Consider the following 25,000-nt stretch of genomic DNA (forward strand, 5'->3'; position numbering starts at 1 on the left):
ATTTAGGAATTAGGGCAGATTCTGGTAGCTACGATGATCGTAAATGAAAGGATAAACAGCATAAAAGACAATAGGCTCTTTTGAATTATGACTAAAGCCTAAAGGGTACTATGGCAGGGAAAATTAAGTTTAATGATAGAGTTAAGACATTCATGGTATGACAGCAGTGCAGTGATTCACATAAGAGAAACAGTTTATAGTTTTAGGTCATTTGTAACTAAGAAAAGTTATTTTAGGTCATTTGTAATTAAGAAAATAGTTCTTTTAGGTCATTTGTAATTAAGAAGAATAGTTATTTTAGGTCATTTCGTTATTAAGGAAATATTTCTTTTAGGTCATTTGTAATTAAGAAAATAGTTATTTTAGATCACTTGTAATTAAGAAAATAGTTATCTTAGGTCATTTGTAATTAGGAAAATAGTTATTTTAAGTCATTTGTAAGTAAGAAAATAGTTATTTTAAGTCATTTGCAGTTAAGAGAATAGTTATTTTAAGTCATTTATAATTAAGAAAATAGTTATTTTAGGTCATTTGTAATTAAGAAAATAGTTACTTTAGGTCATTTGTAATTAAGAAAATAGTTATTTTAAGTCATTTGTAATTAAGAAAATAGTTATTTTAGGTCATTTGTAATTAAGAAAATAGTTATTTTAAGTAATTTGTAATTAAGAAAATAGTTATTTTAGGTCATTTGTAATTAAGAAAAGTTATTTTAAGTCATTTTTAATTAAGAAAATACTTATTTTAAGTCATTTGTAATTAAGAAAATAGTTATTTTTGGTCATTTGTAATTAAGAAAATAGTTATTTTAGGTCATTTGAAATTAAGGCAATGTTTACTTACACACGAAAACAGTAAAGTAATTAGGACATTTATAACCGCGAGAGTAATGAATACGATGTGCATAACACTGTCAGTAAATTCCGTTATAGGGTAATTAGAATAACAACGCGTTTAATTAGTTGCCTCAAATAACTTAAGGCAAGGTTTTTTCACGCAGTCACTGGCGTCTTAGGATTCAGAACTAATGCAGAATAAAAAGAAATAGGCTATGTTACATTATATATGCATATATACATACATATATATATATATATTATATATATATATATATATATATATATATATATATATATATATATATATATATATATATATATATATATATATATATATATATATATATATATATATATATAGATTCATTCAGTGTTTCAGCATTTAAGTTAGAAAATGATCATTTTTGTCTCATATGAGTACATAACAAATTTACACATACAAAGGTACATACATATATAAGTATACATACATTCATACATACATGTGTGTGCTTACGTTTATCTCTCCCTGTCTGTGTATTTGTTTTGTTTTGGCTGTATATATACTGTCTAATTTTATCATCAGTGATTGTAACATTACGATTTCCTCTGTTTTTATTCCATTTGTTTTTACCCCCCCTCTCTCTCTCTCTCTCTCTCTCTCTCTCTCTCTCTCTCTCTCTCTCTCTCTCTCTCTCTCTCTCTCTCTCTCTCTCTCACGTTTTTTCCCTCGACCCCCAAATCCAATAAAAATTAATCATTTTCTTGGAATTTTCAGGTTCTTCATAATGAAAGAATATTCAGAAATAAAAATGGAAAAATGGAAAAATTTTCATTGAATAAAATTTGACTTATTTGTATTTTTCTCTTGATCCGTCACTGATGTATAACTTCTCCCCGATTTTGAAGACTTGTAAAATATGTCATCCTGTAATTTTTGAATTAGTCTTTTTTTTTAATGTAGTCTTTTTTTTGCTATTTTAACTAGATTTGTTTTCATGTCTTAGAGATTTTAGAGATTCTTAAATCCTTCTTTGTTGTTTTGACTCTTTTCATTTTTGTCTTTGTAAAATATATGGAGTAACTTTGTTTAGACAGATCATTTTTCTGTTTGCCTTACAAAAAAAAATATTCCTTATTTGCCTTTGTTTTTCGTTGTTTTACCTCGTTTTAAATACTTTTTTTTCCAAAAATAGTAAAACGACAAGTTTTTTTCTTGTGTAAAGTTGTAAGTGTTTTTAGTTGATAGTTACAAAAGTAGAAACTGTTGTTTTTCTCCTCCAGATTATATACATCGATTTTCAGTAGAGTCCATCAACTTCATACGAAATTTTATGTCAAATTCTTAGAACAAAAGGTAATTTTCTTGCCATGGATATAAATTGGTTATGTATGTGCATACTTATACATGCAGGTACATGCGCATGTCATATATTCATACATGTGTGTGTGTATGTGTGTAAGAGTGCAAAAAATGTATTGCATATGTATATTCGAAAAAAAGAGAATCACCAGATACTATGTATAATAGAGATACAATGTTGTTAGTTATTAGTTTTAGTAAAAATGTATTAGTTTTAATTGGTTTTTCACCGAAAAAAAGTATTTTTTTATGATAAATTTATTCAATTTGTTTCTCTACTTGCTCTGTATTCTGAGGAAAATATTTGAGGAACATCTTCCATTTTGCCTTTTAACATATCCTGCAATTCTCTCTCTCTCTCTCTCTCTCTCTCTCTCTCTCTCTCTCTCTCTCTCTCTCTCTCTCTCTCTCTATATATATATATATATATATATATATATATATATATATATATATATATATCATATATATATATATATATATATATATTAACTTGCCTGTGCTGATATCTGCTTGAATTGCCATTAGATCCACGCGGAAAGTTGCTTTTGACAGAATCATTTATGGCTTTTCCAAAGTGTGTCCTTTTTTCGTTTAAGTTATAGGTCTGTCTTTTTCTGATTGGCATCTTCTTGTCCTCCAGTCTGTTTTGTCCTCTCTCTCTCTCTCTCTCTCTCTCTCTCTCTCTCTCTCTCTCTTGCCGTGAGTTTTATCATGTTACAGATTTCATATTCACAATGTAATACTTTTACTTTCTATTATTCTGTGTCTGCATTTTTCATCTTTTGCTTACATACTCATCCTTTAAGCTTTGTATGTTTGTTTTCTGTTAGGTTTGTGTGGCTCCATTTACTTTATTCTATCTTTCCTCTTCATAGTTTCAATATCCTCTTCTATATATCCTCGTTATTGTTAACTTACATTTGCTTTCACTTATTAATTTCTTTGTGATCACTGTTTTCAATTCATCCCCCTTTTTATGGAAGAGTGAAGGTGAACTGTACTTATCCTAATTGGTTTTTTCACAAAAGTATTATATGACACATTTTCAGCATTTTCAGATATTTTGTCTGTGCCCTTTCTTCTAATATCTTTCCTTTAGAATCTTCTGAAACACTAGACAGTCTGCAGTCATATAAAATCATACAGGAATATGGACTGGGTAAAGTTTTGGATTGAGAACTGAAAGCTTAATATGTATTCATTTGTCAATTTATGTTGATTTCAACCTTCTCTCTGTCATTCGTTCTCCTTTCTTTTTGGACTCGAAAGTTGTTTTCCTTTTCCTTTCTTCCAGTCCCATTTGGTCACTTAAATTAGGAAGTGACATCTGCTGGGATTTTCGGCAAGTTTTCGATTTTCACATCCCATCAAATTCGTCTTGTTTCTTCATTTCCTTCAGTAGGTAGAACTTTACTCTGATCCTTCATCACTTGTATAATATTCTCAGGAATTCTAATCACATCTAATTTCTTTTCACTTATTTGAAAACCTAAACTTTTCAATTACATGTTTCTATATATTCTCACCAACTTTCTTTCCAGCTCTTTGTGCCTTATTTCTAATCCCTCTACTAATTAATGATTGTCAGTAATAAAATCTGGAACTGAAAACTATGAACAAAAACTTTTCTCCTTACCTGAATTTGTTCTAAGAATTTGATCTTTCAGCAGTGGACGAAACCAGCAAACAGTGCACGTCGAATCTGTGAAGAAATTAAACTAAACCAAAAGAAAAATGTGGAAAAAAGTTACAGAAAGATTGACTCTGCTTCTTACAGAGTGACGACAGAAAGAATGTCACCATTAGACAAAAATCTCTGGAGATCTTGGTGTAGTACTTTGGGAGTCTGCATAAAAACCATTGGGAGACTTAATAAAGATACTGAAAGTCTTAAAAGTCTGAGGGTCTTGATTAAGATACATAAAGAAAAATCTGTTGGAGAGATGATAAACTCTAGGATATTAATCAAAATCTTTGGGTATCTAAAAGAAAACTAAAGTCTTTGATAAAAAATGCTTGGGGCCTCAAATATCTACAGGGGTCTTAGATAAATTTTGGTACAAATTTAAGAGGGTTTGAAATAAAATCCAGATGGAATTGGTAACAGTCTCCGAGTGTAAAAAAATGACTAAAGTTCTTCTTGAAATTAATTTAGAGTCTTCAAAAGATATCAGGTGGTCTTTAAAAAATATCTGAAACTAACACAAAAAATCACCGAATGTTTGATACAAATCTCTGGGGTGTTAATAAAAAATGTAAAGACCTTGATAAATGTCCCCGAGGGAATTGTGGGATATTGATAAAATTCAATAACAATCTTGATAAAAATCTCATGTTTTTGGGCCCTGCAGAAATATTTTAGTGCCTTGATTTAAATCTTTTGGGTCATCATAAGATTCATTGGAAGACGTGATAAAAACCTCGGTTGGTACTGAGAAAAAATCCAGGGACACTTTATAAAATATCTGAGTCATGGATAAAAATACTAGGTGGCTCGAGATAGAATCTCTACAGGTCTTGATAAAAATCTCATCTGGTCTCAATAACAGTCCCTATGATTCTAAGCCACTGCCTCGAGGAAAATCGTATCTCTGTATTGGTTACTGAATATAGCATCCCTTTAAAAAAAAATAATCACAATGTACCTTAGTTGTAGAAATGAGTGTTCTAAATTAGTTGTAAAACATCTAAGCACTTTTGTCTCTGAGAGTAAACTGCTGTGTCTCTAATTTGTAGCTTTTGTGTGTGTGTTTGTAGCAAAATTAGTGTAATTATTATTATTTTGTGTTGTAGTTGATAAATTGCATTTGAGCTTTGTGATAAATTTTGTTATTTCAGCAATCCTTAGGGTATGATTATATAATATAAGATGTATCCAATAATAATAATAATAATAATAATAATAATAATAATAATAATAATAATAATAATAATAATAATAATAATAATAATAATAATAACAGCTTTTAAACGTGACAATCTGAATAATATTAAAAGAGAATAACGATAACAAATATTGTTAAAAGACAATCAGTAAAATGAGCTCTAATGTTATGGATGAAAAGGTACTTTGAATAATAATGATAACACATCTACTAATAATTATGATAATATTAGCATGATGCTAATGATAAAAATGAGCAATGTTGGTTTTACTATCAGCAACAATGATATTAATAAAAATGATAATTATAATATAGTTGATAAAATTCCTGATAATATTGATAATGATTTCTCATGATAAATATTGATATTCGTGGTGATGATAATGATAATTATACAAGAATAATTAAACCTCCTCATGATAACAATGCAACACTTTTAAATTGGAAATGCATTAACTGCATTACTTAAACAAAGAATAATGGATTTTAATGGATTGTTAACTACATCAGGCAATAATTTTTGAGTGTTAAATAGAAACAGGAATATGTAGAATAATTCCTTTATTCCTAATCCCTAAAGATATTACGAAAACAGATTTTAATGTTTCAGTTTTAAAAACTCATTTAAAGACAGATGAAAAATTTGTCAGATTTAATCTCGAAACTGCTCTTCAAGACATACTTTGTCGCCTTAAACCCCAAAGTAGTGTTAAGGACTTATTATTCCTAATTTAATATATGTCCTACTTTAATCACCAGAAATTCTGTTTAAAAAAGGTCTTATCATCTCAATCCCTCCTAGCTTTACTGTTAAGGTCTGATTTTAAGGATCTAATCCCCAAAATTATCATTAAGGACAGATTTGAGCATTATGACCCTAGAAGTACACTTAAAGACTGTCTATTTTCACGCCTGCAGTACTGTTAAGGATAGACTTTAACGGATTAATCTCTAAGTTACAGTTAAGGAGATTTGATTAAGTTATTACCAACAAGTTTCAAGACAGACTCTGCAGATTTTATTAACTTAACCTTTAAACTAGTTATAAGTGAATACTTTATCGGTTTAATCCCTACATTTTTTTTATTAAAGGTTTTATTATTTGATCCCACCGGCACCATTCATGAAATATCTTAATGTACCATTCCACCCCCCAAAAGTACAATTAAGGACAGACTTTTTTTAATCTTGTCTCTAGAGCACCATTACCGAGACACCCTGCCCCAAAAGTACTATTAAGGACAGACTTTGTGATTTGGCCACAGAAACCAGTCAACGAATAATTTCACTAATTTATCGTCTAAGTTGATGTCAATGTAAGATAATTATCAATAATTTTCAGGAAGCATTTCTCCCTTAAGTACCTCTAAAAATCACTACTGTCGAGAGGCCCTGTCAAATCTCAATATACCAGCAAGAAAGGTACATTCTTTAAAAATCTTGAAAAATGAATTATTCTTTTAAAAAAACGCTTCAGCAAAATAGTGTTAAGGACTGACGTTTTAATTAAAGCAATAGTTTCTCTGCATAAACGTTTTGAATTTCAAGTTACAATTTAGGAAAGAAGATTTCTTTATAACTAAAGATTACTTGCATTTGCAGTGATGGGTAAGAATGAATCATTTTAACCATTTTTGTTAGATTTAAGCATCCTAGTTTCCATAAGTATTTTTTCCAAGATTGATATTCATATATTAATCTACTTATTTTAAATATTAAAGGGTTAAAAAATGATGCTATGTAATCTCTTTAACTCGTTTATGAAAAGCCAGATATTCTACTATCTTTTTTCCATTTTTCCCCCCGCTTAAGAAAGTAATTTAAGTTCCTAATAATTTTAAATACACATAATGCAATCTTTTACATAATATGGCTTGTACACATTTCAAGAATAATTTCTATCCGCAAGTGTACTTTGATACATTTCAGAGTATTAAAAATGATTCATCTTAAACTTTTCGAAAATCATCCTCCCTAGTTTTTACACTGTGATTTCCTTTTTTTGGGGGGAATAATTTGATTTATCATAGATTCATTCCCTATATAATCTATACAGTTCCTGCTCCCCGGAAGGTCAATAAATACCTACAATAGCATTATGGTCGATAAAATAGATAATGATGATAATAAAACGTAAACAGTCAATAATACACAAAAGATAAAAATTGAGATTCCCTACCTACAGAACTACAGTCGGATTTCCGAAACATATTTCTTGTTCAGCTGATGAAATCTTGGTACAACATGGCAGCTTTCTTCATACGCCGAGATTTCTGGCACCTGTTAAAACACAAACACTGTATATATATATACTCATGGTATATATATATATATATATATATATATATATATATATATTATATATATATATATATAGTATATATATATATATATATATATATATATATATATGTATGCATCTTCACAATACATGCATGCAAATGGTTATCAACAGAACACGTCATGCACTTAGGATTTACACAAATCGCTGTAGAAATGTCTATATGCATTTACACTCAACAGCATTATATTTTATATATATAATACATATATTAATGAATTCATCAAATTAAATTCAAACAAATCATCAAGAGAAAAATCACACACAATCAGGAAAAAAAAAAAATAAAACCATTTTCCCACTAACAAAAAACTAAAGGAAATAGAAGTCCGACTCCCACCAGACTCTTCCTTCCCAGAGTCCTGCGAAGGATCGATGCGGGGAAAAAAAAAAAGGATTCTCTAACACCGTTCCCTCATTCCCTCTTAGGCAATCTCGAGTCCTACCCGTTCAGAGAAGGAGGAGTTGGGCGCCCTCGCGTCCCCGCCTCCGGGGGACGCCGTGCCCACGGGCACCGTGACGAAACCGGGCGAAGGCGCTGCAGAAGACAGGGAGTCCTGGGACAGCAAGTGGCAGTACCTCCTGGCTGTCATAGGCTACGCCGTCGGGCTGGGCTCTGTGTGGCGTTTCCCTTACCTCTGTCAGAAGAACGGAGGCGGTGAGTAGACTCGCGAAGACAGGGGAACGGTTGTTGGCCTGTCTGGAAACTGTCTGTTTAACTCTCTGAATGCTAGCCACTATACCCTGTCTGTTTTCGTTAGGATGATTCCTCTGTTCGTCTCTTTACATTTCCTTTGAATTATCTGTAAATTCTGTCTATTTATCTATCCGTTTACCTGTTTGCTTACGTTTGTAGGTATTATTGTTGCTGTTGCATGCATTGACTCCATTTCTCAATCTGGCTGAAAAAATGCCTTTCATGCTCTCTCTCTCTCTCTCTCTCTCTCTCTCTCTCTCTCTCTCTCTCTCTCTCTCTCTCTCTCTCTCTAAGCATGAGTATATACAAATAAAATATTATTCAAGGGTAAGAATGTTTCTTGGAATTTTGTCTCTGCTTCATAAATTTGTCTGATAATTATTCACCTTATGGATTTATATAATGTTTACACCACATCTTCTATTGCAAATCACTTCATTTTATGTGAAAAAGGTATGGGAGGACATATCACATTTTCAGGCAGAAAACAAAACTTTTTTTTTTTTAACTTTAACTATGGAAGGTTAGGTTAAGAAGTTTTGATAGGGCTGGTGATCTAATGCTTAGTAAAATAAAAATAAGAATCCATTATAGTATGAAAGGCAAATAATTTTTTTTCATGCATTTTACAATTAGTTAACTTGGTTTTGTATTGAAATGTGTCATTTACTCTTGCTGGATTCCTCTTCTTAGTCAGGGTAGGTTAATATAATTTGAATGGGCTTGTGGGCTACTCCGTGGTGGCCCTGCCATGTTTTTGCCATATCAAATTTCCAGTACATTCTTTTAATACTTACATCAACTAAATTACAAGAAGTTACCTTTATATATATATATATATATATATATATATATATATATATATATATATATATATATATATATACAGTATATTCCACCACCGGAAACTGATTCTTTCCTTACCCTCGAGTCCCAACAAACCGCGACTGAAAAAAGAAAAAAGCCAGAACAACTGACAAAAAGCACATTAGCCCCGTCTTATACGCTCGATACTTGCTCATTCATCGTTCTGTATGCATGATGAGGTACACAAACAAACACAACTCATCCGAGCGTCAGATCCCCTGAGCATGTTAGCCAGCTCAAAATGCAATTACACGAGCAAGCGGTTGCAAACAATGAGTGACCTGAGAGAGCAAACAGAGTTTTGACCTGAGATCAGGTTATTTTCGGGAGGCAGGTATGCAGCCAGGGGCTACAGGCCACAGGTTCTGTGTTCCAGGAGGGTAATAGATGGTCCCTTATTCCTGCAATACTTCCAGGGAGGAAATAGATTTACGGGAAAATTCTCCCTTATTTCATAAGTTCTAGGGAGAAAGTAATTATTCCTTATTTTCCCAAACGTTCCAGAATACCAGCAGATGCTTTTGTTATTTCTGAGTTACTTTAGTGAAAGATAGGTGCTTGCTTATGCCTGGAACAGTTCCAGAGACATAATAAACATTTCTTGATTGTTATTCAAATTCCAGGAGGGATAATTCTTTCCTTTTATACGCTTTTATTTAACTTGACTCCTGCGTCTGTCCATCCGTTTGGGTCAAATCTTGTAACTCACCTTTTGACCTGTTCCATTCGTCCGATAGGACTTGAAATTTTGTATAGTTACTCAATCCCGGTGACAATACAACCTTACATGATCGGTAGGTCAGCAATGACCTCTAGTGACCCTACAGTGACCTGACCTATCTCAGGATTTGTATGAAAACCTTCGGATTTTTCATACCTTCTTTGGCTTAACAGGATCACACGTTCAATTTCGTTAGCTACAATCATAATTCGGTTATAATTTCTGTCAAACCTGAAAAGTATAAAAAAGGAATACAAAAATTAAAACACGCTTTTATTAAAATGCACTAAAAAGTGAAAAAAATTTTTTTTGAGACACACCAGGATTTTCTTACAATTAATCATGTCTACAAAAATAAAAGTGCTGGCGCCAAACATGGAAGGAAATGCTACAAAAAAGAAATATATATTATTTATTTCTGGTAGCATTTGCATGTCTGGCGGCGCTTAGTTTGTATTTTTGTAGACATGATTAATTTTACAAAATCCTGTAAAAAATTATTTTTTACTTTTTAGTAACGTTTTAATATTTAAATTTTTTATATATATATATTCTTTATCCGTAGGATTGCTGAAATCAGACAGAAGCTTTGATATTTGCACATCATATATAGATAAAAAAAATGCATATTATATTGGTCCTAGTTTCAGAAAAATAGATAATGGCTAACTTTTTATTAAATCTAGAAAAAAACAGGTAGAAAAGAAAATAAACATCTGCTCAGATTTACAAAAGCTCCAAAAAAGGACACAAATGTCTCCTTTGGGAACAAATTTATCGTAACGACAGGGCCACAAATGGTTTCAATGGGAATCAATAATCCCCTCAAAGCCTGAAAGGAAGTTCTGTAACGACCTACATTAAGGACTGTGTGTCCTTCTCACCCCAACCTCTGCTTCTGTGTCCCCCAAATTCCTTTAAAAATCACTGGGGATATCGTCTTCGACTTTCTCTCCTTTCTTTGGCTGTGGTGTTTGTTATTGTTGTGAGTCATTTTCGGGGTCCCAGATGCCACGTCCGAAAGATGCGCGATTTCTACAAAAAAAAAAGAGGGGTTTCAACCACCGAAAATAGAATGGTGTCTTCGACACCAAAAGCCAAAATTCTCTCCCCTTAAAAGGATTATCTTTCTCCGCCCACAGATGCTACGTTCAAAGGAGGAAAGAGTCTACACATCCCAAAATAGTCTTGAAACTTTCTTCTAAAAAGAGATTTTTTTTTGCTAAATAGGATCAACTCCTCAGGCTCCCCTGTTTCACAAAAATGAAGGGCTTCGTGCCCTCACCCCCAAAAGAATTAGATCAAAAATTTATCCTCCAAAAAGAATAGATTTTTTGAATAACAAAAGAGAATAGGGTCTACTCCCCAAAAATAGTGCACCCCCTAAAAAGAATAAGACGTTTAGGGATATCCCCAAAAACGAATAATTGATTAGCGCTGAAGAGCAATAAAGTAACTGTACAAAAAAAAAAGAAAAACTCCCAAACATTTGGGAACTGGCACTACATAAGAAGAGAAGCATAGTGTCCATAGGCTTCTTATGTTCTTCGCACCAGATAGGAGCAGGAACCACGTGCCCAAATAAGAATATGATCTCCCCTCCCACAGCCCCGCCAAGAAAAAGGGAAGAAGAAGAAGAAGAAGAAGAAGAAGAAGAAGAAGAAGAAGAAGAAGAAGAAGAAGAAGAAGAAGAAGAAGAAAGCGTCTTGTCAAAAGAGAATAGGACCTCGGGAGAACAAAAGAATCTTCGTGGTTTCAACGAGGGTGGGGAAGGAAGGTAATTCTGCTGAAAGCCTGTTCAAATAGAGGCCATGAAGCACCATGATGGCTAGGTGTTTTTCGCCTTTCAACACATGGAAAGAAGAAGAAGAAGAAGAAGAAGAAGAAGAAGAAGAAGAAGAAGAAGAAGAAGAAGAAGAAGAAGAAGATCGCCCTGCAAAATCGATGGGAGGACGAGGTTATTGTTAGAAATCGAAGGGAGTAGACGGTTAAACCCATTTTTGGCCTAGAAATAGAAAGGAATAGAGGGTTAAACCCCAATAGACATGAAAGGAATGAGAGTGCAACCTATTCTACAGAAAGGAATAGAGGATTAACCATTTTCTGGGCTAGAAATAAAAAGGAATAGAGGGTTGAACCCCTTTTTGGGCAAGAAATAGAAAGGAATAGAGGGTTAACCCACCTTTTGGGCTAGAAATAGAAAGAAATAGAGGATTAACCCCTTTTTGGGCAAGAAATAGAAAGAAATAGAGGGTTAAACCCCGTTTTGGGCAAGAAATAGAAAGGAATAGGGGGTTAAACCCCTTTCTGGGCAAGAAATAGAAAGGAATAGGGGGTTAAACCCCTTTCTGGGCTAGAAACAGAAAGGAATAGAAGGTTAAACCCGGTTTTGTGTTACAAATAGAAAGGAATGGGGTGTTAAACCCTTTTTTGGGCTAGAAAGACTAGAGTAGCTGGCTAAACACCTGTGTTTAGGGTTTTAAATCGTATACCTCTTGTCATCCTGAGAAGTTGTGCGAAAGGTGCCACCGAAGAGAAACGAAAACACGTAACCAAGAAAGGTTCAAATCACGCCCACCCACCTGCTGTTAACAATTCGCGCAGCCAATTTGACCTTTCGCAAAAGCGTCCTTAATAATCGCGGACAGTTTTTCTTTTTTCTTTTTTTTCTTTTTTTGCGAAAGGCACAGCTCGGACGGGCAAAACGGAGCGATCGATATCCAGGGCGGGATATCGCGTGTCATCGCCGAGGAAAAATGGCGCCTCGCGGGTGACAGGACGGAATGAATGCCCGTTTCCACTCGCCGGGATGAGAGCTCCGCCGTTCTCGGCTGCTGGGCGTTCGTCCTGGCCCTGGTTTCACGAACACGAATGCAAGTTCTTTTACTAATGATGCTGGTCATTTTCGCTCGTCGCAGCTGTGACATTCGACGAATACGCCGTTGCTTCTTCTGCTCGTTCGTGGCCTCGCTTTTACGAATATGTTACCAGTTTTTCTCGCGCGTTCGTGGTCTTGCTTTTACGAATACGGTGCCGAAGTTTTCTCGTTTCACCGTGACCTGCGTTTTACATACCTGCCAGCTTCTTGGCATCACGTTCGCATCGCGCTTTTACGAACACCTGCCGCTTTTCTTGCGCGTGCGTGACCTTTATTTTACGAATACGTTGCCAGTTTCACTCGCACGTTCGTGACACTCTTTTGCGTACACAAATACCGACAACGCCAGCGCGTTCATAACGTTGCACCACGAACACGCAGAATACGCGGCGGCGGTCAGGAGCATCTGACGCTTTGAGGAAGTGATGACGCATGCGCGCTTGCGCAAAGCTACGTTTTGTGGAGGAGAAACTGAGATTGACCGGATTCCTTAGGCTATTAGATGCAATTTGTATTTTATTCTTTAGGGAAGAGAATTATTCATTTGCCTCCTTTAGAATTTTTTGGTATGAGATGCAGATCTTAAAGGAAATGTGAATAACATTAGTATTGTTACTAAGGTGAAATATTTTCATTGAGAAAATAACAAGTCAATATAGAATCTATTTCAGTAAATGAATCTATTTAGAATCTACTTCATTAGAGAGTTATATTGATCCGTTTTTTCGTGATGAAGTATATATATGTAATTTACAGCCAGCCATTACCTCTTAACTTCTCGAATTGCGCTTGGATGTGCTTAACTGAAGCCGTACATCCAGACGCAAGAAATTGAAGATCGTGATTGCTTTGTCGCGGACACGAACCTCATGCTCTTAACTATTAACGAGGTCACGTTGCCGACCCGACCACTAGAAGATGAAAGTTCATTACCTCCTCGTACATAGCAGTACATATATTGTCGTTTTCAGATATATTTATTAGAGTTGAATAGACCCATCCTCACCACAGCCAAGGGCAAATCGTTTTTATTGCTTTTAGGCTGAAATATATATGTAGAATCTATATATATATATCTGTATATATATATATATATATTCAGAGTATATATACATATATACACATGTATATATAGATGGGTACATACATACATACATACATACATACATAGTATGCATACATACATATATATATATATACAGTATATATATATATAAATATATATCTATATCTATCTATCTATCTATCTATCTATCTATCTATCTATATATATATATATATATATATATATATATATATATATATATATATATATATATATATATATATGTTATATATGTGTGTGTGTGTGTGTGTGTGTGTGGTGTGTAAAGAGTTTATAGCAAAGGAACTGTCTTTAACAGTTCTAATTAAGAGCTTACAACCAGTTCCGTCGCATAGTTCTGTACTTTTATCTACTTTTTACTTTTACTTTTTTTTCTTTTTTAAATAACTTGTTGAGTTGTTAGAAGGAAAGGTCTGCCTTGGCTACTTTTTTCCGAAACTTTTTTCTTTTTTTACTTTCTCCTCTTAGAGCAAACTTTCTCCGCAAAATTACTTAGAAAAGTGCGGCATTCCCAAAAGAAAGTTTAATTACTCCTTTCCTCCTACGGACTTCAATACCAGAGAGTAAGTTTGCGTTTCTTTATGTGTGTAATTTTCACAATAGTGTGCCATTTCATGAATTGTGTGACCATCAACACTTTTTAGTTTTCTGTAAAAGAAACTTTTGTACCAGCTTTGTCTGTCCGTCCGCACTTTTTTCTGTCCGCACTTTTCTGTCCGCACTTTTTACTGTCCGCACTTCTCAGCCCGCACTTTTTTCTGTCCGCACTTTTTTCTGTCCGTACTTTTTTCTGTCCACACTTTTCTGTCCGCACTTTTTTCTGTCCTAATTTTTTTCTGTCCGCACTCTTCTTTCCGCCCTCAGATCTTAAGAAACAATGAGGCTAGGGGGCTGCAAATTGGTATGTTGAACATCCACCCTCCAATCATCAAACATACCAAATTGTAGCCCTCTAGTCCCAGTAGTTTTTATTTGATTTAAGGTTAAAGTTAGCTATAATCGTGCTTCTGGCAACGATATAGGATAGGCCACCACCTGGCCGTAGTTAAAGTTTCATAGACGGCGGCTCTTACAGCATTATGCCAAGACCACCGAGAGATAGATCTATTTTCGGTGGCCTTGATTATACGCTGTAGCGGCTGTAAAGAAAACTCGATTGCGCCGAAGAAAGTTCGGGGCATTTTTTTTTTTAAATTCAGTGTGACGCATGGCTATTAGATAATTAGCTATAATAATTACCTCTCATTTTCCCGTGATAAACGAAAGAAAAACTTTGTCTTTTGTGAAAATCTCAGAGACAGTCGTATCTAAGCTTTACATTATGATTTAAAAAAAAAAAAAAATAGATACCATAACAATAACGTAACCACAGAGAGAGAGAGAGAGAGAGAGAGAGAGAGAGAGAGAGAGAGAGAGAGAGAGCAACGTAATCAGTCTTCTCCTTTTTTCTTCGCAAACTTTATTAAAATAAATAATCGTTTGTTTACAACTTATTTTTATAGTCTATTTCATGTTTTGAAGCAGGAACTAACGTAACACGCCACAGGAAAAGTGTCTCATTATTCGCGAAATTGACAATGAAACAACTTTTACAATTACTTGAACACTGGTTCATATTCATGGATTATAATTTTTAACTTTACTTTGGGAAGCAAAACGCAATATTGCGTCATACCATATCCGGAAACTTACTGGTTAGAAATGATGAATAAATGAATATATAGGATTTAGGTCAAAGACCGAGCACTGGGACTAACGAGGTCATTCAGCGCTGAAACGGAAATTAACACTAAGAAGTTTGAAAGGTGCAACAGGAGGAAAACCTCAAAGCGGTTGCACTATGAATCAGTCGTTAGGAGAGGATGGATAGAAAGATGGACGAAAGAGAATATGTATGGAGGTACAGTAAAAGGAATGAAAGTGGTTGCAGCTAGGGGGCGAAGGGACGCTGCAAAGAACCATAAGGAATGCCTACAGTGCAGTGCATGAGGTGCACTGACGGCACTAACCACCTACTTACTGATTATGTTTTTCTAATAAGTTAATCATTCTGTTTTTATTCGTTCATTTTCTATTGAAAAAATTGAAATTTGAATTTCAATAGAATAAGAAAGGTTGAAGCTCCATATGTAATTAAAATGAATTTTTTTTATTCTGTTTTGTATTTATATAAAACTTAAAATTTTTAAAAATGATCAGGCTATTGCTTAATTTATTTATCACTCATTTCTGAAATTTTTTCAAAACGACTGAAATATTTCTTAGACGCTGAAATATTTCAGTTGTTTTAAAAAATTTTCAGGAAATGATGATTAATAAACTTAAAGGTAGCCTAACCATTTAAAAAAAAAATAATTTTTAAATTTTTTAAAAAATCGTTAAAAAAAATCATTAAATAATTTTTTAAATAATTTTTAAAAATAAAAAAACAGGAGAAATGAAGCTCCCTTTGTGACATAAACAAGTGTATATTATTATTATTATTATTATTATTATTATTATTATTATTATTGGAGAAACAAAACCACAGTTATGTATATGTATGATAGTGTATTTTTTTCAAAGATAAAACTGCACAGATTTCCAAAAGCCAGTCTGAAGAGTTTATCTTTAAATATGTGTACATATACATAACTGTGGATTCATTTCTCCATTTTAAGACTCATGCTACTATGAGTAATTTTAAATTACTATTATTAACATTATTACAATAATAATAATAATAATATTACACACACACACACACACAATAATAATAATTATTATTATTACATATATATTATTATTATTATTATTATTATTATTATTATTATTATTATTACTTCCTTTTCCACTACCATAAAGATTCGTAACGCCCCTCTGACGATTACCCGATTATTCGGTAAGGGCATCAATGAACATAGACATAAACAGATAAATAAAATGTTAAAAAATGAACAAACTTACGAAATATTCCCTCTCCGAATTAACTGAACCATCCTCTTTCTCAGATTATAAGGGATTGAGAAGATCTCCGATTATCTAATCACAAGGAGTGATTGGAGGCAGCGAGATCATATGAGATCTCGTGAAAAAGAGAGAGAGAGAGAGAGAGAGAGAGAGAGAGAGAGAGAGAGAGAGAGAGAGAGAGAGAGAGAGTTTTCAACTTCATAGAGATTTAATGACATAGTCTCCAAGACTGAAACGAGAGAGAGAGAGAGAGAGAGAGAGAGAGAGAGAGAGTTTTAACCATTATGGAGAGAGAGAGTTTTAACCATTATGGAAAGAGAGAGAGAGAGAGAGAGCTAACTTTATAGAGATTTAATGACATAGTCTCGACTGAAACAAGAAACAAGAGAGAGAGAGAGAGAGAGAGAGAGAGAGAGAGAGAGAAATTGTTAAAAACTTAAAATACCACTTATGGGCCTCTGCAACGGGAGAGAGAGAGAGAGAGAGAGAGAGAGAGAGAGAGAGAGAGAGAGAGAGAGAGAGAGAGAGATTGTTACCTAAAAACTACCTATAGTTTCATCTTTATGCCTACAACGGGGAGAGAGAGAGAGAGAGAGAGAGAGAGAGAGAGAGAGAGATTTGTTCAGTTTCATAAGCCTTAATAATAGAATATCTACTTTTACAACCAGAGACCTGGTGAGTCGTTAAGTTTTCGGCCGAATAGTTCGCCTGATTGGAAACTAAACGAGCTTTTGAATTCCATTGTGATTTAATTTTTAGTCCCTTTCTTAACTAAAGAGAGAGAGAGAGAGAGAGAGAGAGAGAGAGAGAGAGAGAGAGAGAGAAAGAGAGAGAGAGAGATCTTTGCTGCCTGGAAGGCCTTCAATGGAAAATAGATACTACCATTTTGTGGGGCTCATGCATGGAAATAAAGAGAGAGAGAGAGAGAGAGAGAGAGAGAGAGAGAGAGAGAGAGAGAGAGAGATATGGAACTGATCATCTAGGGGAGTGAGAGACCTTTTTTTTGAAGAAGTTGAGAGAATTCCAAAGTCTGATGGCAGTGGGAAAGAAAAATCACGAAAAAAAGCAAAATAAAAACAGGAAAAAAAGTCAAAATTATTTATTTTCCCCCATCAACAAGACACGCGATTCCTTAGCCTTCAAATTTTATTTCTTTTCATTTCAAGTGGACAGATTTAGGAGGTTTCGAAAAGCTGCCTTTTGTTATTCTGCTCCACGATGAGCTGCCTTTCAGATCCATTATTAAAATATGCTTGACAGCAGAAACCTGAATTAGTATAGTCTTATAAAAGCTGCTAAAAGGAGGATGCGGGGTTTCTTGATACACATAGACACTTATATATATATATATATATATATATATATATATATATATATATATATATACATATATATATATATACTGTATATATGTATATAGATATATATATATATATATATATATATATATATATATATATACATATATATTTATATATATATGTATATATCTATAATTATATATATATATTTTTTATATATGTATGTAAATATACATACACTCACACACAAAACCAGTTTTTCTTAAGTGTCATTGTTATTTCAGTGATAAAAAAAAGGCAACAGCTATTTCGTAAACCTACAGAGTAGCCTCATAAGTAGCACATCTAAACCGCCCCCCCCCATCAACATACTCTACTACTCACCATTAGCTAGGAATCAACTTCCATTCTGAAACTTCTCAAGAGCGTGTTCAGCTCTCCTCGCTCTACTAATCACCTAAGAGCTGGATTCTTGAAGCCTCCTATTTTTGGGCTCCTCCCCTTTAAAGCACCATTATAGTCTTTAACCACTGAAGAGATATTTCCTCTCTATTACCTATCCAGTAACGACGTCATTGAATTGAATTGAATACAGAATTTAGGCCAAAGACCAAGCACTGGGACCTATCAGGTCATTCAGCGCTGAAACGGAAATTGACAGTCAAAGGAAAGGAAAACCTCAAAGCAGTTGCACTATGCTTCATCTGTTAGGAGAGGGTGGAAAGTAAGATGGAAGCAGAGAACAGGAAGGAGGCACAGTAAAAGGAATGAAAAGGGCTGCAGCTAGCCTAAGGGACGCTGCAGAAACTTTATGCGCCTACAGTGCAACGCATGAGGTGCACTGACTGCACTACCCACCTGCGGGGGTGATGACGTCTTGTACGGCAATAATTTCTTAGCTAATCCATTTCCTATGAGGCCGAGTTCCAATGACCCCACTTTCTAACTGGGCATAAAATGGACTGTAAGACTTATTCAGGTACCCCATGGAATATTAAACCTATTCTCACAAAGACCCTCATTTAGATTTTAGTAGTTTTAAATCCCTCTTGGAGTTCGATGCATATAAATGCAAAGGCCCATTCTCCCGCATCTTTGGCAGACGTTCTCCTGCAGGATTTTTCCTGAGATGGCTGAGTACAAGGACCTTTCCTGAAAAGGACGCCATATCTTAAAAAACTAACCATAGATTTTTTTGAAAATAATCTCATTATGTTTCCTACACCCAGTTTACTAAATAATAAGCACCTAACCCTACTCTAGCTTAACCCCAACTACGGGAACGGCAAAAAAAAAAAAAAAAACCCAGGCTGGTGTAATACTAGCATACATCTTCAGGAATTTGCCTCCCGTTATATAACGAGTTGCTATCGAGAGTAAGTCTTTAGATGTGCTCTTTTCGCCCCCTCTCTCATAAAAATGTAATAAAATTTAAGCCTTCGGTCTCGTTGGAGCTATACGATAGTATCAAAACTTTCCCAAGAGTACCTGAGTCAGATGTTAGTGGAATTAAATCCTTCTTGGTTACTTATACTGTGGAGACCTGATGGGAAAGAAATTAGAATCTAACACCATCTCAGAAAAAAAACAAGGTTTGTATGATGATTGGAGGCAGGATTCAATCCCACTGGTGGATGTCAACCGCTGATCACATTCAGCAATTATCCGTCTACAATTCCTTTTTATAATCTCTTTATGTTTACGCTAGTTAAGCCTGTCACAAACGACCAGAACCCTCTTTCATCGGAGCCAGAATAAAATCGAAATATCTATTAGGGGCTTTTTGAATCGAGGGGTCCCCATTTCATACCTCGTGCGGCATTTATGGATGAGAGGGCGTTCCGGGCATGGCTAAATCTGCCCTAAAAAAAAATCGGTTCAAGCTGAAGACTGGAATACCGAGAGAGTTTTTTTATTTATTTATTTTTTTTTTGAATAGAGAAACGTGGAAATTCAGATGGGGTAGTTTCAATTGCTAAGTTGTATGGTTGCATATTCTGGTCTGTTAATGTAAATGTTAATTGAAAATGTTAATTGAACTGGCAATTGCTTATGCATGTGTATACAAGCAACTATAACAGGGGAAATGAATGTAATTACCGTAAAAGGGCATTCATGTCACATAGATGTGCTAAATATTACTAAATAAGAAAACTGCTGTTCATATATTCAGTTTTTCCTTTCTTCTTTGGAAATTGTATAGATGCTCCATACATATCTATCTGTTTACCTGTCTGCAAAACAGTGTATGTGTGTGTATGTGCGAGAGAGAGAGAGAGAGAGAGAGAGAGAGAGAGAGAGAGAGGAGAGGGAGAGAGGTGTGACGAAACATCTTGTCATCCAGTGCGAAAGCCATCTCACTTTCTTTTGCATTCTGACCTTTTTGTCGGGTGACCTGATTTTACATCTTTTCTGAGGTTTGAGCAGCACGCCCACATCGGCTGAGGGCATAATGACACGGGGGCGGTTGTCAGTTAGAGAGGGCGGGAATGGGAAAGAGAGACAGAGAGAGAGAAAGGAAAGGGGAATAGGAAAAAAAGAAATGGGCGCCAAGGGGCTGAATATGGCCTCACGGACCAATAGAAAGACATCCGGACCACTCACGTTTTGTTCTCGTATTGGATTTAAAGGAGAGGGTCGGGGCGGTCGCGTTTGCAGGTGTTTTGGTCATCCGGATGGATTTGGTGGTGAATACCCTCTCTCTCTCTCTCTCTCTCTCTCTCTTGGTTTGAGGTCCGGGGAATGGAGGGAAGGGAAAGAATGTGACGAGAAATAGGAAGAATAAGATAAATAAGTTGTACGAGTTGTCGAGTCACTCAATAAACATTCGCTACCATTTTATTAAGGATAGTGCCATGCATATACTGTCTGATGACAAGCATGATGAATGACGTCATTGTCATGTGACATGGCGGCCATATTGGAACAGGTGAGTAACTAAAATCACCTTCTTTAGGAAAAGGCAAGGAAGTTAATATATGGAAAAATTTTGCATGGGACATTTAGTTAATTTCATATCCACATTATTATTATTATTATTATTATTATTATTATTATTATTATTATTATTATTATTATTATTAGTTCAAGTGGGCATTCTCAGAGGTAACAAGAATAACTTTCTTTGTCATTACTTCACACATAAATGTTGGAAGTAACAAGACCTAACAAACGGCTTCATGAGACAGGCTTTATATATCTATTAATCACAAACAACCCACCTAATTTCTCCTAATAGCCATGACGACTGTACATTATTTCTGATCTTAATCTAGTGAATTCATCCTTCCTAAGGGTTGCATGACTTTATAAATTTTACTTAGGAGTTTTTGCTCGGCCAAATTGTCCACGAAATTCATGTTGCCAGGTGATGGAAAATATGATTTTTAAAACTTTAATCACTATTTAAATAAATGCAATCTATGTGGTACAAAACATATACAATATTTCAGTCCACCATTCACGAGCACGTACATAAATCATTTATGACTCATACACTGGAATTTATTTGGTCAGTTATTGAGGGAATATCGACATTTAGGTCAATTTCTTTCCATTCTTTCATTTATTTTTAAGTCTTTAAATCTCAGGTGTTTTTTTTATACATGGAAATTTATATACCCCGTTAAGGAATTCACTTTTATTCTGCCGGCCCTCAAATCTTAAAAACTACTGGGGCTAGAGGGCTGCAAATTGGTATGTTGATCATCCACCTTCAGAGCATCAAACATACCAAATTGTAACCCTGTAGCCTGGGTAGTTTTAATTGTATTTAAGGTTAAAGCTAGCCATAATCGTGCTCCTGGCAAGGATATAGGATATGCCACCACCGGGCCGTGGTTAAAGTCTCATGGGTCGCGGCTCATACCGCATTATACCGAGACCACCGAAAGATAGATTCATTTTCGGTGGCCTTGATTATTAGCGGCTGTACAGAAAACTCGATTGCGCCGAAGAATCTTCGCCGCATTTTTTACTTGTTTTCTGAGTGCATAAATAAATCTTACTCTGGAAAAATCCACCTTTTAACTGCTTTAAGACTCACTGGCTTTTATTCGGTCATGTGCGCCTCGTAATTAATCAAAATAAAACGACATCACTGTTTCCTACTCAATGTTTATTTACTTATTAATTCATTTATGTCTTTATTTATTTCTCGCATTCGTATCATCATACGAGTCATTTATAACACGAGATTCTTAGCCATGTTTCCATTGGCCTCCATTTTGGGAAGACGAGGAACATTGAACCGGTCTTCCCACCTCTCTTATAATCTTCCCCTCTGCATCTAACACCTCCTGATCTTCCTTCTTTCCTTCCTTCCTCCTTAACCCCACATTTCTACCTCCTGCTTCCTGCCCCTACACACTTTTCCTCCTCATTCTCACCTCCTGTCCCTCAGATGTTTTCAAATCCTCCATTATCACCTCCTCCTCTTCCTCATCCTTCTCTATCAACCTATTTCTCCTCCTCCTCTTCCTCCTCCACCTCCCACCTCTACACTTAACCCCATTTTCACCTCCTCACCCTCAACCTCTTTAATCAACAATTTTCGCATCTTCCTCTCCCCACTCTCCACCCATCATCCCCATTTTCCCCTCCTCCTTCAACCCGTCCCCCACGTTTACCCTTCATTTCCCTCCTCCTCCTTCTCCTCCTCTTCCTTCTCCTCCTTTCCTCCTCCTCCTTTTCCTCCTACGTTTCCTTTTCCTCTTTTTCTTCCTCCTCCTTCTCCTTTTCCTCTCCCTTCCTCCTTCTCATTTTCCTCCTCCTCCTACTCCTCCTCCTCCTCCTCCTTCTCCTCGTTCTCCTTCTCCTCCTCTTCCTCCTCCTCTTCTTCTCCTTCTTCTCCCTCTTCCTCTTCCCCCTTCTTCTCCTTTTCCTCCCCCCTTCCTCCTCCTCTTCTCCCTCCTCATCCTACTCCCCTCCTCTTTCTCCTCCTTCTCCTACTCCTCCTCCTCCTCATCCTACTCCCCCTCCTCCTCCTCCTCCTCCTTCTCCTTTACTCCTCCTTCTCCTCATCCTACTCCTCCTCCTCCTTCTCCTTTACTCCTCCTCCTCCTCCTCCTTCTCCTTTACTCCTCCTCCTCCTCATCATACTCCTCCTCCTTCTCCTTTACTCCTCCTTCTCCTCATCCTACTCCCCCTCCTCCCCTCCTCCTCCTCCTCCTCCTCCCCATAGGTCCAATATCCATCCATAACAACATGGTCATGATACGAAGTCCAACCTACCAAGTCTCCTTCGCTATTGATCCAACGACGGGTTAAAGTCGCTTGACTCGTAACGAGGAATGTTTGCGTGGGCATGTGTATGTGTGTGTGTGTGTGTGTCCGTTCGTGTGGGCATGTGTGCGTGTGTGTGTGGTTTGTTTTGTCTGTGTCGTTGAGTGCGTGTTTGTTTCTATAGGTATGGCAAGTCTACTTTTTTATGTGCGTGTTTGTTGATGTGTACGCTTGCATGTCTGTGTTTTTTTTGGGCATGTATGTGTGCGTTCGTGCGGGCATGTGTGTGTGTGTTTGTTTTGTTGAGTGTATGTTTGTTTTTGTAGGTATGATACTTCTGCTTTTTTTGTGTGTTTGTTGATGTGGGTATGCGTCCGCTTGCGTGCCCGTGTGTTTTTTGGGCATATACGTATCTGTCTGTTTTGATCTGAGCGCTTGTTTTAGTGGGCACGTCTTCGCCTGACTGCCTGGGTATGCATATCTTGTAGTGTATGTGCGTTTGTGTCTCAGGGCATGTTTGTTTCCATGGGCACGAGAGTGTTTGATAGTTTAACTATACATGCTTGTCTATGTGTGAGTGTTTGTACGTATGTTTAAGAGTACCTTGATGTATAAGTGTTGTCTCTCATTGTGTGGGTGTGTGCGTGTGTGTGTGTGTTTCTGTTGGGTTATGTATGGAAATTGTGTGGAATGAAAGTCTCTACCTGTATGGATAAGTACACCTGTCTTTCCTGGGCATGTGGGTTTGATTATAGTACATATTTAGCATTTTACATGTTTCAGAATACCTAAAATAGTTTTATTTTTACTAGAGAACACGCAAGGAACGCAAGTTCGCTCTGCAAAAGAAATCATACAAATAAAACGACCGCTGTAATGTATGTAAAAAAAAAAAAAAAGTGATTTACATTACGGATAATGCTGAGAATAGTTTTACTTTTAAAACGACCGTTACAATCCTGTTACAAAACTACCACTAACCATTTTTCCCCCCCTGTGAAGACAAGCATCTTCCCCCCATTACAACAATGATGTTTACTGATAAAAAGAAATTTGAATTCTCTTGCTGTTTACTGTCTTTTATGACAGCTACCTCGTCTCTAATCGCCTGTCTTCCCGCCGGCGCGCGGTAATGGAGGCCTCGAAGCTACATCAGCAGCGATCGAAAATGGAGACGGGGGGTCGTTCTCTACTGTCAATTTTCGCCAAACAAACGAGCATCTGCGCGCGGTTGGTTGGGGTGGATTTCTTCCAACACCCCCTAAGCTGTTCCAGGCGTATACGTTTGACTTCATATCTCTCCACCATCTGACTTATTTATAGGCCCAGGGTGGTCCAAATTCTTAATTGAGATGTGGGTTAGGTGTAAATTACAATTCGATTGCGCTGAAGTCTTCTGCACCTCCGTATTTCAGTCGTAAACATTGGTTTCAGAGGCGTTTTAGCCGTGGAATAACCCGTATTGATTTTCCGCCTTTCAGGGGAATGAATTGGTCTTTAAACCCTCTCTTGGGCGGGACTTTCGTTGTTTCTTTTGTGGTCAGCGAATGAAAGGGATAGAGATGATTTGTATATTCCTTTATGGTTGATAATTTTATGCTGGTTATAAAGTTCGACGAAATTGCTTGGTTAAATAGACTTGCAGCATGAAATGCGCTGGGTGCCTTGGGCTCAGGATATCTGACAAACATATATATATATATATATATATATATATATATATATATATATATATATATATATATATATATATATATATATATATATATGCGTGTGTGTGTTAGATATAATCAACACACAATCACGTGTGGAACAAAAATAAAAATAAACTTCTGACTCATCAGAAGGA

The 25,000-nt window shown here is 35.7% G+C and overlaps 1 pseudogene; it reads left to right on the plus strand.

Moving 5' to 3' along the window:
• Positions 1 to 25,000, plus strand: part of LOC136844440 (sodium-dependent neutral amino acid transporter B(0)AT3-like) — a 118,430-nt pseudogene that overhangs the window by 27,884 nt on the left and 65,546 nt on the right.

Source organism: Macrobrachium rosenbergii, chromosome 2, assembly GCF_040412425.1.
Source record: "Macrobrachium rosenbergii isolate ZJJX-2024 chromosome 2, ASM4041242v1, whole genome shotgun sequence".
NCBI classification, from domain to species: domain Eukaryota; kingdom Metazoa; phylum Arthropoda; class Malacostraca; order Decapoda; family Palaemonidae; genus Macrobrachium; species Macrobrachium rosenbergii.